Consider the following 13619-nt stretch of genomic DNA (forward strand, 5'->3'; position numbering starts at 1 on the left):
GATTTAGCAATTTTGCACCATGGCCATTTCCTACTATTTGGTAAGGCTCCCTGACCAACCATTCGCTGATATCCCCTCCTTCCATGTCATTGGATCCCATGTTATGCAATGTTATACCTTTTTCTGCAAAGAGTAGAAAATTCATTCTCACTGTATTGTGGGAACATATACACATCATAAATCTTAGTTCACATGACTTGTTTTCATCTTTTTTCACCTTATAGTTAGAGAAACCGACCTTGCTAAAACAACAATTGCAATTTCAGAAACCGACCTTGCTAAAACAACAATTGCAATTTCAGAACAATTGCAACAGTTACCTTTCTAAGCTTGTTGACACATCCGGATCCATGGAGGGATAGTGCACACTATAGAAGCAACGCCACCAGTGGTCAAGTTTTCCAAGAATAAGCACGCCTAGCTAGCACTTATGAACCATTCATGCCATCGTAGTTCACTTATTGACACGTCAACATAGGGATGCAAATGGTGCCACAATGCACAGGCAACACACCAGGATACCCCACGCATAAACAAGAATTGTAGAAAAGATTCAAAGAAACACATCTTCAATCACTCAATCTCATACATCTACCAAAATAGTACGCAATCAACCTCACTCAAGATAACATTGCTAGACTATCCATTAGACATAGCAGTTCAGGAAACAGAGTAAAAACATGATGCAGCACGCATAAATGTAGCCCTCACAGCTTCGAGTTGCTTTCAAAGAGTACATGCAAAAGACTACACATAGTAGCACCTATATAATAATACAGTGTCCTCATAAAAAATAATATAACATCAGAATTGAAGTAAAGTACTAAATTAAGAGAAATCACTCTATGTATCCTTGACAAAAAAAAGAAAACCACTTCCTGCATTATACATTGCAGAGTAACCTCAAGAAGCACTTGAAGCACCTTCTCTTGGTCCTTCATGTGTAGAGTTGCTTACACGAAGCGCTGCAGAAACATGCAAAATTTTGAAATTAATATCAGTTGGATGAGGAATCAATTTGCCCCCAACGAATGGTTGTTACTCATCACTACAACGACCACACATTCACCAAACAACACAAACTTATCGTTATTCAATTCTTAATAGCTACACTTGCACAAAATCGTAACTTAAAACTCTAGAGAAAATCCCACCTTTCCTTGGCATGCATCATATTCGGTTATCCTTGTTTCTAAGTTATTAGGTGGCATTAATAGGTCAAAACAAATTAATTTATAGGGGTAGAGACAGGAAAGACTAATATACATTTGGAGTATAGAAGCTTCATTTTTTTGGGTTTCTGCTACACTAGACAATTTCCAGTCGCAACCTAAAACTAGAACTACTATTATTTTTCAACACACCAACATCTCATGTATGACACAGGAATAAACTAATGAAATTCCTATACATACTACTGTCTAGAGAATTGAAAGGATGGTCATAAAAATCTAAACACATTGTACCACTTATCGATAGTGGGGGGGGCAACATAAAGGGCGCTATAAAAAAGAAGGATCCATTAGGATCAGACTGATTTAGCAATTTTGCACCATGGCCGTTTCCTACTATTTGGTAAGGCTCCTTGACCAACCATTCGCCGATATCCACTCCTCCCATGTCATTGGATCCCATGTTATGCAATGTTATACCTTTTTCTGCAAAGAGTAGAAAATTCATTCTCACTGTATTGTGGGCACATATACACATCATAAATCTTAGTTCACACGACTTGTTTTCATCTTTTTTCACCTTATAGTTAGAGAAACCGACCTTGCTAAAACAACAATTGCAATTTCAGAACAATTGCAACAGTTACCTTTCTGAGCTTGTTGACACATCCGGATCCATGGAGGGATAGTGCACACTATAGAAGCAACGCCACCAGTGGTCAAGTTTTCTGAGAATAAGCACGCCTAGCTAGCACTTATGAACCATTCATGCCATCGTAGTTCACTTATTGACATGTGAACATAGGGATACAAATGGTGCCACAATGCACAGGCAACACACCAGGATACCCCACGCATAAGCAAGAATTGTAGAAAAGGTTCAAAGAAACACATCTTCAATCACTCAATCTCATACATCTACCAAAATAGTACGCAATCAACCTCACTCAAGATAACATTGCTAGACTATCCATTAGACATAGCAGTGCAGGAAACAGAGTAAAAACATGCTGCAGCACGCATAAAGGTAGCCCTCATAGCTTGGAGTTGCTTTCAAAGAGTACATGCAAAAGACTACACACAGTAGCACCTATATAATAACACAGTGTCCTCGTAAAAAATAATATAACATCAGAATTGAAGTAAAGTACTAAATTAAGAGAAATCACTCTATGTATCCTTGACAAAAAAAGAAAACCACTTCCTGCATTATACATTGCAGAATAACCTCAAGAAGCACTTGAAGCACCTTCTCTTGGTCCTTCATGTGTAGAGTTGCTTACACGAAGCGCTGCAGAAACATGCAAAATTTTGAAATTAATATCAGTTGGATGAGGAATCAATTTGCCCCCAACGAATGGTTGTTACTCATCACTACAACGACCACACATTCACCAAACAACACAAACTTATCGTTAGTCCATTCTTTATAGCTACACTTGCACAAAATCATAACTTAAAACTCTAGAGAAAATCCCACCTTTCCTTGGCATGCATCATATTCGGTTATCCTTGTTTCTAAGTTATTAGGTGGCATTAATAGGTCAAAACTAATTAATTTATAGGGGTAGAGACAGGAAAGACTAATATACATTTGGAGTATAGAAGCTTCATTTTTTTGGGTTTCTGCTACACTAGACAATTTCCAGTCGCAACCTAAAACTAGAACTACTATTATTTTTCGACACACCAACATCTCATGTATGACACAGGAATAAACTAATGAAATTCCTATGCATACTACTGTCTAGAGAATTGAAAGATGGTCATAAAAATCTAAACACATTGTACCACTTATCTATAGTCATGTTTAATAAATTTATCCATCTTCGGTATATACAAACCACCCTTCATACTTTCATGTTGGCACCTCCAAAAGTTTTCATTTAGAGTGTCAGGTAAATAAAAAATTAAGTAAACCCATACCTGCAACATAAACACTCATGAATGGAACTATGTTGCTAACACCTCTATCCCTAAATATCTTCGTGACTCGGCGTGAAATTAGATCAAAACTAAATAACTGGCTATCTGCATCCATGTAAATTGTAGCAAAGAATAGTGTTACTATCCAGAAGACAAACAATGTTAAGTGTGGTTAGTAGTGGTAGGTCAACTGATCTCATCAATCTGGGTTTGGAGGGTTTGGAGTGTGAGGGAAGAACTCCTTTACCCTTGCCCCATGCGGTGTGTTTGGCAAGTTCAAAGAAAGGGCATAGGAATTGGAGGTGGTAGTTAGTGGAGGGAATTGATGTGGGATTTTGATTTATACTCCCAATCCCTTGTTTGGCATGTGCTGGAAATTAAGAGAGTTCCTTCTTCCTTTGGTTGGTAGATTTGGGAATGGAAAATCATAAATTAATTTACCATCAACGGTGGAGATACGTTCGTCTTGTGTTAATAAAGAATTCCCTCTCAATTCCCACCTCTCTTCCTCGGTTTAAAAGGTGAGAGTTGAGGCCCTCGAATTCCTCTTCCCTTCCCACAAGAACTCCCATACCCACCAACCAATCAAAGGAATTTTAATCACACATCTATTAACTCTCATTCCCTTCTAACAATTCCCTCTAACCAAATGTGTTGTTGGGCTCTATTTATATGGGAGGTGAGAGGAGGCAATCTTCCTCCCTACCCTCTTCGGTTTATAAATTACGTGGAGATCATTAGACCATGGGCCTTGGGCCTTTCTACATCTAAGGGGTAGGCGCAACCGCCCCTTTCCCCAAAGTAGCCTCTTAGCCACTAGGTTTTGGTAGGTACATCAAGACCTAGTTGCTATAATAATAGGAAAAAGGCCCAAGAGTACAATTACGATCCCTGTATCGAGCCACGATAGGTGTCGTCGGAGTAGGAAATGTTTCAGCAGCGAAGGTTAGAGGCCGTGATCTAATGATGATGATGGCTTTTCATTTGCAGAGGTCGATAGTCTTGCTCCTGCTTGTCTCAGCTGCTGTGAGGGTCTTTACCTCTCTAGGGGTAGCTCTCTGTAGCCAAAGCAGTCGTAGTAGTGGAAGCAGTCGTATTGGCTACCATAGTCATCCAATCATGGTCAAACGCAAGGGTTGTCACTGAATGTTGATGATGACACATTTCTCGAGGTGGACGTAGATGGTGTAGTTGTCGTAGCCAGCGGGGCTTGCCTCCTTTAGGTCATGGGCATCGATCAATACATGTCCTCTGAGTTGAATTGGTTCTCCAATGCACCCCCTTAGCCCATCTTGGCTAGTGCTTATGAGCGGGCGAAGGTCTCGTGCCTAGTTGATGAAGGTGTTGACGATGAACATGGGAGGAGGTTCTTCACTCGAACCGAAGGCGATGGCGGGTGAACGTGACCCCGATATCACTGAGGTCAATGATGGAGCTCCTTGCCGAAGTGATGGCGAAGGTGACGTGGATGTCGGCAAGGTCGATGGTGGATCACCTTGTCAAAGTGTGGGTGAAGTTGACATCGATGTCATGTCAATGTCGCCGAGGTTGATGGTAGAGCCCCTCGCCAAATTGTTAGTGAAGGTGACGTCGAAGTCACTGAGGTCGGTGACGGAGCCCTTGCCGAAGTGTTGGCGAAGGTGACGTCGATGTTGCCGAGGTCGATGGCGAAGCCCCTCGCCGAAGTGTTGGCGAAGGTGACGTCAAAGTCGTCGAGGCCGATGGCAGGGCCCCTTGCCGAAGTACTGGCGAAGGTGACATCAATGTCGCCGATGACGGCGAAGCCCCTCGCCGTGAAGTTCGATGTCGCCAAGGTTGATGGTGGAGCCTCTCGCCGAAGTGATGGTAAAGCCAGCTAATCAGCTTAGGCAAATAGTATGGCTGTTAGACTAAAAGGCTAGGAAAAAAGAATTGGACATAACTGCTATCTTGGAATAAATATGCCATTAATAAACATGGCATGTCCTCTATAAAACATATTTTAGAATTATTTATTTCTAAATCATTACAGACCGACGCTGCAACCTGAAAGCCTTTGATAGATAGCATGGTTTTGCAATATATGTTTCATGGGAAAAATGCAAGCCTAGCATGTAGATGTATACCAATCTAGAATACATATGAGCATGTGACAATTATTCGTGGGACAACTATGCTAATTGTGTACAATTGGTAGGTAGTAATTAAGTATGAACAAAACCATTAATTGTCTGGATTGCTCCCAAGCATTTGATTTCGAGCACCTAGGCTCCGATGCGCATGCCTGGCGAGCACTGCCCGGCTAGGGCCATATCCAAACATGCCCTTAGAATAAACCTTTATTTTAATAAATCTGAACCTTGACACCAGAATATGGGCTAAAATAACAGTGTGATGGTCATAATTAAGCCAAGAGAAAGAAGAACTATTTAATTTACAAGTTTATTTCCACGTTGTTGTTATCACTATACGCAGACGGATAATTTTGTTAGCATTATATGGTTGCTACGAAATCCCTTTATTGTAATAAAAGAGTAAATATGGTATCTTTAGAAGCTAAACATATTGTCAGATAATATACACCGAAGTAAAGTAAGGAGAACATAAAAGCTTTTCCCCCTCACCTACGTACACAAATGTCCCTGAATTAGCACTAGATAAGATGTGGTGAAATTGTTGAGAGCACAAAAGGAAGTCAATATTGTGAGGAGCATATAAACTCTATCCCTGTTCCTGCAATCAAATTTTGCGAGCAGCACAAATTTTCTTTTCAGCTTTAACACACAAACTAAGAGTTGCAATCCAAAAGGTAACGTGTCTAAAAGAAACTGAGAGACAATTTGTTGTAACAGAGCCTCTACTCTGGACCCAGCCTTGTTTTGCCGGTGGTTTCTGTATGCACCGCTGGCTCCTGGCAACAGAAATGACTTCTTCTCTTTCTTTCTTTTTTCTTTTTCCTGTTTGCAAAACTGACAACTAGTATGGAGCGTTAGCAAAGCAAGCACATTAGTATTTATAGTTCACATCCGCGCGCACGACTACACCTATTGTAGCGATGTCGCAGAATTCCATCAAAGGAAGAAATTCTGGCATATGCATGTTACTAGGGGTTTGACATATTCCCTGCAGTGAAACTAGCAGGAACACATATGCTTATCACGGTGAGGTTAAGTTGCAGAAACTTAAAAGCAAGTAAGATTGGCAAACATGTAATCTACCAGCATACGGCACGATCATTAACAACTTCATGCCTACCCAAAGCCCTCTTTGCCATACCAACTAACATAACCTAATAAGTAGTCCCTTTATAGATCAGGACAATAGAATATCGCTTCTTTCAGGGAAGAAAAAAAAGAATATTTTGAACGTTGAAACAGTCTACAAAACATAACTTTGATTGGTACTTTTTGTGACAAAATATGTATAAAAGGAAATAAAAGTATGCTTTACGAAACTACAGCCATATTTGGTTTGGCTTGTGCCCACCGTGTGGTGCGGCACACCATCCATGGTGGGAGAGCTATGGTACCCAAAATCAGGACCCTAGTTCAAATTATGTAGTCCATGGCTTGAAGCGGTGAAAAAAACACACAACGGCTATGACTTGTTTGGCGCGATTGCCGTGTTCTGCCACTGAATATCCGCTTGTAAAATCCACGATTGTCGTGTTCTGCCACTGAAAAAAACACAACGGCTACGATGTGTTTGGCCCTACATCGTGAGGCAAACCCACTTGTATCATTTTCAAGTATCCAACTTTACATAAAATGTAATGTAATGTAATATATAACTAAAATTTTAAAATGGTTGATTTAAAACAATTCAATGTCACTTATTTATGATCAGAGAGAGTATGCAACAGAGATTTAAAAGAAGAGAACTTGATACTTGCTAGCGTAGCCTAGTAGTAGGTCAGAACTGGGCCTATGTATATGAAGAAATAGGAAAACGCCTCATACCCTAGGTTGAGCCGGTTAGGTGACCTTTCATTATATACAGATGGGATACGAATTGTCTTATAAGAAGAGTACAATATAAGTCATAGTCAAGCTCTTATCTCTAAGCATGCCGACAGTTGCAGCCGGAGGATCCGAGACATAAAGACTGGATCTAAAATCAATGAACTATCGACAGTCCTTTAGTCACGATATTCGCAAACCGATGTGTTGGCGGGATATGCAGAACTCAAACTTGCCCCACCAAAGTAACACTCTCACGAACAAACTGGTCAATGTCCATCTCGATATGTTTCGTGCGGCGGTGATGGATAGGGTTGCTTGTCATGTAGACTGCATTCACATTGTCATAGTAAACGACCGTCGCAAATTCAATAGAACAAGAATTACATGTGTGAACTGGACGAACAAAACGTAAGTTTTGTATTAGGGAAGGTACCACCAGCACATTGTTTAATAAAAGGGACAATTGGCTCCTAGACATCGAAAGTGACCACGTTTTGCTGCTGGACATCCAAAATAGAGCGATTTGCTGGTTCTTTACAAATTTGCTGGTGGACACTCCACCCAATAAAATATTAATTTCTGGCTGTTGAGGAGAGAGAAGGACGATAAAATATTTGTTTTGCCCCTGCCCCTTTCTTCTACCTTGGTCTGGCCGAGACGCCGCCGACGCGACGAGTGCCTCGACGACACGGGCGACGAAGCCCGTCCGCTGTTGCGTCGAGCGGCTCCAAAGCACGCAACAGGGCAGGGCGGCCAGAACTCACTATCGTAGGGGAAGCGCCCGTGCCAGGGCAGGGCGCCGCTCGCCTCCGTGTGAAGGGGTCGCGTCGGGGACGCCACCGGATCCCACGCCACACAGCTCTTCTTCTTCCTCTTGAATCACTGGCTGTCGGGGATGGGGTAGAGGCTCTGCGCGCCGCCAAGGATGGCCTACGCGCCCGCCGGGGAAGGGGCTCGCGCCGGTGATGATGGCCTATGCGCTCACTAGAGAGGAGCTCGCGCCGGCGACCGGCCATGGAGCAGGGGATGAAGCGCCGCCGGAGGAAGCCACCGGAGAGGAGCTCGCGCCGGTGGCCAGCCATGGAGCTAGGAAGAAGCGTTGCCGGCACGAGCTTGGAACAGCGGTGCCGGTGTGCGGTGGAGGAGGAAGGGAAGGATGAAGAAGCAGGGGAGCTCGCTGTGAGGGCCTACATCGCTTCTGCTAGAGAGCAGAGTGTGAGAGGGAGAGGTGAAGAAGAAAGGGGTAAAAATGACATTTCACTGCTGTTCTCTCTCCTCAACCAGTGAAAATGAATAAAATAAGGGGAAAATGTCTACTGGACATCCAAATGGAGGTCGTTGGCTGGCGGACACCTAAAATTGAGTCATTTGCTGGAAGGCACTCTCCTTTACTGATAATTATGCTGCTGGACATCGCGTGCCTTATTTTATTCATTTTCACTGGTTGAGGAGAGAGAACACGGGTTGAGGGTGGGACGGTTTTTTAACGTAGAGTACCCGAGGAGGAGACGAGACCGATCCTTATTTATCTGAGGCCCCATTTGCTGGACAGAAATCCAGTAACTTAGCTACAGCAAGTCACAACGTAACTTGCGACCCTTCATCCACCGTCCAAGTACATCCAAAGGCTCACAGCACTTGCAACTAAAATAGAAATATCTATCCATTTTTTTACAGAGTCTGCGGACATGGGAGCGACGACCACATTCCCACGCGACCGCGCCGGACTCGTGTCGTCCTGACTCCTGCGACCCCGTTGGTCTCGCGCGCCGCCGCGGGTCTTGCCGCTGCTGGCCTCCCCCACGCCTGTGACCATCCTGGCTCGCGCGTGGACACCGGGGGCGGTCGCGCCGGACTCGCGACGTCCTGCGACCCGCCGACCCCTCTGGTCTCGCGCACCGCCGCGGGCCTTGCCCATGGCTGCCGGTCTCCCGTGCGCCCGTGACCGTCCTGGCCTCGCGCGTCCACGCCGGCCTCCCGTGCGCCATCCCCGCAACCCCGTTGGCCTCCCGCGCCGCCGTGGGCGTCGTCTCCAGCCTCCTGCGACCCCACTGGCCTCCCATGCCGCCGCAGGCCTCCTCACGTATCGTCGGTAGCCCGTGGTGTTGCCGCGGCGCCGTGGGAGACGAATCCTCTGCCGACCACAAAAGCTCAGTAAGGGTTCTTGTCTTTGCTATTTACTAATGCAAAATAGAACGAAGTCATATACAAGAATGCTTCCAAATTTAAGATTTAGTGAACCAAGAAAGGTTACATTGCTTGATTTTGTTATAGGACTATTAGGTGCTTTAGCTTTTTTTTACACTGTAGTATTACAGAACTAGTGGAATTAGAATTTTCATACACATATGTCCATTGTTTGGGTTACAGACTAGTTGATGCCTGGGTTTTGCGAGTTGTGAAAGTTCAGAATCTGAGTTGTGGAAGGGAATGGCATAATCTGATAAGAAGATACCTAAAATTGGTTTGAGGTTCAGAAATCCGAATGAGGCTTGGCGATTCTGGGTGGCCAATGGTGGGCTTACAGGCTTTGATGTGAAAAAAGGTACACAAATATAAGCAAATTCGATCATCAAGTCACTTCATGCAGATATGTATGTGCCAATGAAGGTTATCGAAGAAAAGGGCAAATTGATCATGTGACTAAGTGTTTTAGAGCTGAAACAAGAACTGCTTGCAAAGCTCGGATGACTATTTCATTGGATAGAGAGAAAGGAAATTATGAAGTCACTGATCTTGTGCTTGAACAAAACAGCTTCATGTAGTTGTGGAATGTTCAATAGGACAAGAATATTATGTGCACATGGTCTGAAAGTTCTTGATTTGATGAATATAAAGATATTGCCAACACACTATGTGTTAAAGAGATGGACTAGAGAAGCCCGCAAAGAAAGTATACAAGATAGAGAAGGAAGAATTGTGGTAGAAAACCCGAAACTTGAAGCTCAACTTCAGCACAAGTTTCTATGCCATAAATTTCAGCATTTGGCATATAAAGCAGCTAGCTCTCCAGAATGTTGTTTGCTATTAGACAACGGACTTGATTGCCTTGGTACGCAATTGGAGGATAAACTCAATGCATGTACTGGAGTTGTGAATGAAAACCCATTTAGTGGGCTGGAAAATGCTGACCCAAATGTGTAGGAAAGAGATGCCCTTAGTGCTGCACAGCTGAAGAAAAAGGAAGTTCAGTCAAAGACATCAAAGAGACTGAGAACCTGGTTAGATAAGTTGCGTAAGGTGAAGCACAAACCAACCAAATCTGCTGTACCAGCAAAGAAGAAAGCAAAAGTATGTTGTAATTGCAATCTGAAAATTTCTATAATGCTGACATTTCAATAAGTTGCTGCTCATCCTCTACTAATTAATTGCAATTTCTTGGCAGCAAAAAAAAAAGAAAAAAGGTGGTGCAGAGCCTCAAGTAGAAGGAGAACATGATGGCAAGAACAAAGGAGAAGTCGAGCTTCAAGAGTACACTGTCATTGACAGTTTTACTCAGCTCATAACAATTCCAACTTTGGCAAATTTGGACCTTCAAGATATGTTCTAGCTTTTATTAGTTGGTTACTTAGTATTTTGGACAGGGCTAACTATAGTATTTTGGGCAGGGCTAAGTATAGTATTTTGTGGAGAATATCACAATGCCAATCAAGTAGACTTCTCTGAATGTCAGAATGTAGGAGCAGCAACTATTGTAAGTAGTTGATGGAAGCTTTGTAAGCACTGGATCGAGTTATGTCACTTAATTGATAAGCTGATGCACTTGATTAGCTGCTGGATTAGCTAATTTGTAAGCACTGGATTAGCTTTGAAAATGCAGTGACCTACTATGTATCTGTGAAATCTGAACTACTTTGCTGCTGTTTACCTATTTCTGAATTGCTGAAAGGCTGGATCTGATTTGAACCATTGGATCTGATTTCAATGGCTGGATGCTAAAGGTAAGTTACGTTGTGACTTGCCTCAGGTAAGTCACTGAATCCCTGTCCATCTATGGTTCAGCTCATCTAGGTCTCGGTTATAAGCTGAGCAGGATTATCTTTTTTTTAGAATGAGTAGGATTATGTAGAATCTAAGCTGGGCGTTTGGCTGTCCCGATTATTTCTGGCTGGACATTTTGCATTGGGAACCCTTGACTTCTCTCAAACTGCTTTGCACTACTTACTACTATTCCTATGAGTCTTTAATCTTGCAACTAGACCTAGATAAAAGTTTCTATTTGCATCCCGGTCCTTCTTCTTCAAATCCACGCAGCAGCTCCCAGATGCGTCCGTGCTCGCCGTGCTCTAGGCGAGGAGGGAGAGGGGCGACTCGCGCGAGGGGAGGGGCGGTGCTACTGGGAGGGTCGAGCAGATAGGCCCGTCGGCGGCTCGCGCGGAGGTGAGGGGTGGCCCGGGCGCGTGAGTCTGACTCGAGGAGCTACGGGTGGGCGGCATGGAACTCTGGACCAGTGGAGCTGCGGGCGGGCGGCATGAAACTCCGCGCAGGAGGAGCTCCGGTTGCGGGCGGACGGATCCGCCGGCGGGCCACATGGAGGTCCGGAGGGAGGGCGAGCGCTCGGCAAGCTGCTCCCGTTTTCCAAATGGCAGCTCTTCACCCGCGTTTCCAATCGCCGTTGCGGGGAGGAAATCTAACGCGAACCTGAGTCGAAGACTTACTTGATTGTGGTCGGACTTCGAAGGAGCGCACACACCAAAATCCTCTGGACGAAACCCTCTCTCTCTTTTTAGGTGGTATAATAGATTATTTTGACAAAGAGCCTTTTGGCGTATTAATTTAATATTGAAATAGAGATTTTAGTTGAAAAAAATCCTTCTAATAATTAATTTAATTAGATGTAAATATTGTTATCTCATTGGCTAAAGATGAAGAACAAAGGAGTCCTTACAACATATAAAGAAGTTATTGGAAGATAAAAAAAAGACATAATAGAGAAAATGACTCTTTCAATGAAAATTTAGAGAGCAAATTTAAAAGAAACTTTTGGAAATGCTCTTTAATTGCAATCCGTGATTTTGTCTTAATTTTCATCCAGAGCACGGCCTCACCGCCCGAGCCAGCAAGAAGGACGACGGCTGTTGGAACTTGGAACAATTGGCTGGCTGATCTGAGGTTTTTCGATTATTCTAAATAAATTTCACCATCCATAAAGTACAGAAAGTGGTGAAACTTTACGCTAAATCTATCTGTTACTCGGATGAAAATTGGCCGCTGCTCACTCAATCTTTCATCCGTCAGATCAGGCGCTGTCAACGCAGGGAATAATATCGGTGAAGTCCAGCACGCTGTCAGCCAGCAGGGCCCATGCGCCTCGCGAGTGCCGTCGCGAGAAAGCTCCACGGTCCACATCGATCAGCAGCAGGAGGCTGTAGGCATGCTGCTGCCCAGTCACATCCACCCACCTCGGCTCCTGTGCGTAGCCCCATGTGTGTAGGCCCTGCAATGGTCGTATATATGATGCATAACTAGGGGTGTTTGGTTCATAGTCGCTCCTAAAATTCATGTCACATTGAATATTCGGATGTTAATTAGGAGGACTAAACATAAGCTAATTATAAAACTAATTACACAGATGAAGGCTAATTCACGAGACGAATCTATTAAGCCTAATTAATTCATCATTAGCATATGTTCACTGTAGCATCATATTATCAAATCGTGGACTAATTAGGCTTAATAGATTTATCTCGTAAATTAGTCTCCATCTATGTAATTGGTTTTGTAATTAATCTATATTTAATGCTCCTTATTAGTATCTAAACATTCAATGTGACAGAAATTTTAGGAGCGGCTAAAGAATCAATCAGAGCCTTATTCTTTTAGTAGGGTAGATCACATCTTATTAGACTATATTTTACTATGCCTGTTTGACGTAAGTTCTATATTTAATTGATGTAAATTAATTATTTGTAAATGAGAATGATTAGAATTATTCGAGCAATTTTTATCTGATTATTTTTTAGCTTTTTTATTTTATGGATGTTTTATTTGGTTGAATTTGTATTTCTTTTTGTTATATTTGAATTTCTTTCAATTTTTCTTCCATAGAACTGATCAGGTAATTTTTCTTTTATTTTTATTTGCAATTTGTATGTTTTATCTGTTTTTTTGTTTTGAATTTATTCAATTTGCATTTCATAAAAATAATATGTTAAATTGTATTTTATCTGGTTCATTGGATCTAGATCTTGTGGTTTTTGTAAATTGGGTGATTGATGGCTTCAAATCACTCCATTTTGTCTTCTTTGCGGAATCAAGTGATTTTTAGCCCTTCTCACTCGGGTGACAGGAGACCACAAATCACCTGAGTCTGCAGTAGACAGACCCGAAACTTATTTGTCCCCTTCAACATCGTACTAGCCAGAATCGAATGGCTTATCCACCATCCTCGTATGAATTAAAAAATTTTCCCGCGCCATGCTTATCTGCACGTCGCTTCCTTCCTATGCATCCAGCATAATCGTATCCTCTCCCTGCTCTCGTTTCGCAAACACAACATTATTCTCTCCCTTGCTGCTTCGATCTCCTCCCATCGATGCCAGCGCCTAAGTCGACAAGATTGGCGGCGCAGAAGCGAAGG

The 13619-nt window shown here is 42.9% G+C and overlaps 1 pseudogene; it reads left to right on the forward strand.

Annotated features, from left to right (window-relative positions):
• Window positions 1-8743: 8743 nt before the first annotated feature.
• On the forward strand, window positions 8744-10879 carry LOC136451615 (protein FAR1-RELATED SEQUENCE 1-like; annotated as a pseudogene).
• The last annotated feature ends 2740 nt before the right edge of the window (window positions 10880-13619 follow it).

The sequence above is a fragment of the Miscanthus floridulus genome, chromosome 5, assembly GCF_019320115.1.
Source record: "Miscanthus floridulus cultivar M001 chromosome 5, ASM1932011v1, whole genome shotgun sequence".
NCBI lineage: Eukaryota > Viridiplantae > Streptophyta > Magnoliopsida > Poales > Poaceae > Miscanthus > Miscanthus floridulus.